This window comes from Camelina sativa, chromosome 4 (genome assembly GCF_030686135.1).
Source record: "Camelina sativa cultivar CO46 ecotype springtype chromosome 4, ASM3068613v1".
Classification (NCBI taxonomy): Eukaryota; Viridiplantae; Streptophyta; class Magnoliopsida; order Brassicales; family Brassicaceae; genus Camelina; species Camelina sativa.
Window position 1 is genome coordinate 731,599 of NC_141883.1, and position 4,996 is coordinate 736,594.

The 4,996-nt window shown below is 32.9% G+C and overlaps 1 pseudogene across 1 annotated transcript; it reads left to right on the forward strand.

The window, feature by feature from the left end:
- Positions 1-526: 526 nt before the first annotated feature.
- Positions 527-1,365, forward strand: LOC109132410 (putative defensin-like protein 254; annotated as a pseudogene). The gene is made up of 2 exons (XR_015596099.1): positions 527-770; positions 921-1,365. The product of XR_015596099.1 is annotated as a putative defensin-like protein 254 (transcript).
- Positions 1,366-4,996: the final 3,631 nt, after the last annotated feature.

The window sequence follows — 4,996 nt, forward strand, 5'->3', positions numbered from 1 at the left end:
TGGCATACTACTCTATTTTTATTGGTTAATCTAATAGGGGTGAATAAGGAGGTTCATATAAATATGAATTGATATAATTAAATATGAACAAGGAGGTTCATAATTATATGATTTGATATAAATATGTTTATAAAAATTTCAATAGTAATTAAAAATTTATGCATATCCATGTTTTTATATAATTTTTTGTAAGTCAAATCTTGAAATAATTACACATATCAGATTTTCACTTATAAATGATAAGTCAAATCTTGATACAAAGAAAAAAATATTGATAAATCAAATCTTGAAATAATTACACATATCAGATAATTTCACTTATAAATGGTAAGTCAAATTTGGATACAAAGAAAAAAATATTGATAAATCAAATCTTGAAATAATTACACATATCAGATTTTCACTTATAAATGATAAATCAAATCTGGATACAAAGAAAAAAATATTGACAAATCAAATCTTGAAATAATTACACATATCAGATTTCACTTATAAATGGTAAGTCAAATCTGGATACAAAGAAAAAAAATATTGATAAATCAAATCTTGAAATAATTGCACATATATATATTTGGTAAGTTAAATCTTGATATGAACATATAAATTAATGTAAATTTGACAAGAGATGAAGTGCAACCATTAACTTCACCATTGAAAGTAAAAGAACATTTACTTAGAGAAATCAAAAGAACAATTACTTAGAGAATGAAAAACATTTCATTTAAAAGTATACTATTGGTTTCTCTTCTTGTCGCCGTCTTCTTTGGTAAGTGTGCACACTTTATCAATAGTAACATTTTCAAACAAACTAATAGAATTTTACATATATTTTTACCAATTTTTGAGACTAGTCTTTGTTAAACTTAATTTTAATATTTTTGTTTCAAAGATAATTTTTTTAAATTTTTGGTGATTTTAAGGACAAAATTTTGCGTACGTGGATAAGTGCGATACAGACGAGACATGCATGCAAAACTGTTTTTGCGACAATGCGTACTGCGACAAAAAATGCCATATTTGCGTGTATAAATTATATGGTATGGATTCAGTTGATATCAGTTCTTCCAAGCAGCATGGTATTCAAGATCATAAAGGTTGTGGCAATGGAGCACCTCCACCGCGAAGATTGAGATTATAATGATTAAACTAGATTAAGACCTGTGCTAGAGCACAGGTTGAAATTCATTTTATTTATATTGTATTTTTTATATAAAATATAATTTATGTTATTGTTTCTAAAAGTTTTTTTTGGATAAAACATTATGCAATAAAATCATATGCTAAATATGAAAGCTTGAAAAAAGCACATATTTTGTAAGTTTTATATTATTAATGATTCTTGATAAGTATCCGTGTTATAACACTGGTTAAATTGTACTTCGTAATCTATCTTGTAATCCACTGTTTAACTTGTAACCAATCAATCTATCAATTTTGTAATCTATCTTTGGTTAACGTTGTGGTCTATCGATAAAATCTGTGGAAATAAATTTGTAATATTGTGTTTAAAAATCTTTGGAAACAACGTGATATAAGACTAAAATCTTCCAAAAATACAGTTTTGAATATCTATGATTTTATTTGTTACCATTAATATATCAATTATCAATTTGGAATATCCCTATTATTTAGGTGTAACCATTAATATTAATATATGGATTAATCTATACTATCTATAACCTATTTGTAATCATTTGTAACCACTTATTAAAAATATAAAGTCTACAAAACCTATGTTGTGTACTTCCATTTTATTAAAAAGGGGGTTAAAAATATCAGTCTAATAACAAGTTATTAAATAAAATAATTTATTTAAATAATTTTGATTTGTTATTTTTGTTGATGGCCATAAATTATGAATATCGTCTTAAATAAAATCAAGATGAGTTAAGATTACAAATTTAAACATAGAAAACACATAATTGAACAATATACCTTATTGGTTTACATATTAGTTTTGGTTTCCTAATCCTACAAATCAAATAATTTTTTTTGGGAAAACCATTAAACTATATATAGGTGATGTTCATTTGTTCTTCCAAATGGTCAATCTAGATGCAGATGAAAAATGATATTCGTGATGCAGATGAAAAATGATGTTTGTTTAGTGCAATTAAACACATCATCTAGATGTATTTGTCAAACTCATCCAAAAGGTAGAAAAAAATGTGGATGATTTTAAGTGATGGATTCATATGGTGATATACTTCCAAAAATTGTAAATGTCTAAAATACCTTAACTTACAATATTTTCAAAACCACATATATGCATCAAAAAAATTTCTCAACTTGTAAAGTCAAGAATTATCATTTTTCCGTCAAAACCGCAAAACGGCACGATTATATTTTTATTTTTTTTTACTAAAATGTAAAAAATACAGGGGTTTCCATCAAAATAAAATCTTTTTACCAAACTTTGTGTTACACCAAACTATAAGTCATGATTTTTGCAAGAAAATTTGCAATATTCCGTTTTTCAACCAAAACCAAAAATCACGATTTTGGCGAGAAATTATGGAAATGTGCACACCAGAACTGAAAAATCGGAGAATTGTGTTTTCTGTCCAAAATTGTAAAAGATAAAATCGTAAAATTGTGTTTTTTCGTCAAAACCGGAAAATATAAAATTGTGTGTTTCTCACCAAAATTATAAAAGGTAATTTGCAAAGTAGCATATATGTGAATGAGGTCAGAAAAAAAAAAAATTCTCACATATGATGCAGCCTCTTAATGGTATCTCTATTTTGGTTTTTACTTGATGAGTTTAGTTTATATTTTGTTTAGCTTCATGTGTTAAGTGGGCTTTACCTTTATGTTGGTTTTCTTATATTCATTAGGCCTAGGGTTTTTGACGTCTATCTTTGTTATTTATAACCTCCTTTGTGTTTAGAAGAGAGAACATATTATTGAATAAGAATCAAAGCTTTCAGCTTCTTTATTTTCTCTTGAACATTGGTTATTCATCGAATCAACGATTTTCAAGTCTCGTCTCTTGTTCAGCTATTCTTCGAATCAACGAACAACTAGACATTCCTTCTCTTTGGCCATTCCCAGGAATCAACGAGCACACGTGAAAGGACCCAACTTTTTAAAAAAAAATAAAAAATATAAAATATAAATAGCGGAAATAACCAATATAATTCACCAATAATTAGCGGAAATAACCAATATAATTCACCAATAATTAACCAATATAACCATACCCACTAGCCACCTAGCCACAATCACAATCAATAGCGGAAATAACCAATATAATTCACCAATAATTAACCAATAATAATTCAATAACCAACATTAATTCCAAATCATAAACTAATGATCCAAACACCATAAACCAGAGAACCAACAATCCTAAACAACATTCTAGGACTAAACTCTAGCAACCTAACAGAAGCCAGACAACCAAGCGAACCACTAGAACATCCTCCTCTTCATTGCCTTGATTCTACGATCACACTTTGCCTTTACCTGCACCACAAACACAAATTGCAATGCATGAGTATTTTATAAACACTCAGTAAGGCAATCCTCCCATCTATTGGGCTATACATTCAAGCAATAGAGACATCTCTAACCATCAACCAACAATCAACAATCAACGATAACAAACCAGGACTCTGCATCGACCGACACCAACATGCATCGACCGACACCAGATGGGGATGCATCGACCGACACAAGGTTGCATCGACCGATGCTAGATGCACTTGCATCGATCGACACTCGCACTGCATCGACCGACACATGCTCGACATAACACGAAAACCCTAGGTTTTACGCGCTGTCCTCGCACTTGCATCGACCGACGCACAAAGTGCATCGACCGATGCAATGCCAAGCATCATGTTTTCCTCGAAGCTTCTCGCCAGATCTTCGTTCCTACAACCACAAAACTCAATACCAAGCCACAAGAAAGCTTCCTAACGTCCTAAACATCTATCTAACAAGCCTAACAACACATAGCAAGCAAATCAGAGAGATCTCTAGCTTAGATAAGCTATGGTCATGCACTTAACTTTGCCAAGAAGATTCTGAACCTTAAACAAGCAAAACAACGCTCCTAGGAAGCTCGTACAACGATACCAGCTACAGATCTCTACAAGAACAGCCTCAAATCTCCATAAATCTCCATAAATCACCATGAACACTCAAGAACACTTAGGGAACTTTTCAATCTTTTGTTTTGTCTCAAAAACAGCCAATCTCGTCGAATGAGACAAAAACACGAGTTAAAGGTTTTCCCTAACCCACAGCGCAGCGTTTAACTTAACTCGTCCGTAGAAAACCAACCTTGCATCGACCGATGCAATTTGTGCATCGACCAATGCAATCCCTAAACCGGGGTTTCAGTTCGCGGATGTTACAATTCTCCCCCACCAATCTATATTCGTCCTCGAATCTCAAACAACCATTAGCCAAGGACTCCCGTGCTACCGTCTCCACGGCCCGCACTCCTCTGACCTATCTACGGAAGATCACCACTAGGCGATAGACTCACGCTCCAGGCGTTATTCGCTCCCAACTTTTGGACTTTCCTTTACTCATAGGCCTAAACGTTGAGTTTTTATTGGCTCCTCATCAGACCCAAGTCTTCATGCCATAATGTTGGCTCCTCATCGGGCCTAAGCCCGCATGCCATAATATATAAGGAAAATCCAATACTCGTCTCTCGGGTTGCCACCCTACAGTGCGCCCCTGGATCGTCATCCAAAGTCGATATACTAACCATACTCCCAAGCCACAAAGTCTCAGAATATGGCAGTACTAGGAGAACCAAAGTTCCCCAAGAGTCGTGAGCAAACAATTCTGAACACGTCTGAGTCCTATCCCTATCCAGGTTTCCTTCCCGTGGCTCGTGTAAGACATCAAAATGTCCTACCAATCACATATCCCCTCACTGGAATACCTCATGACCACACAAGGATCATATACATGCCACAAGGGCTAAACAAATGTCCTAAATAGGACCGCCACCAAGGCCAAACAATCTGTCCTA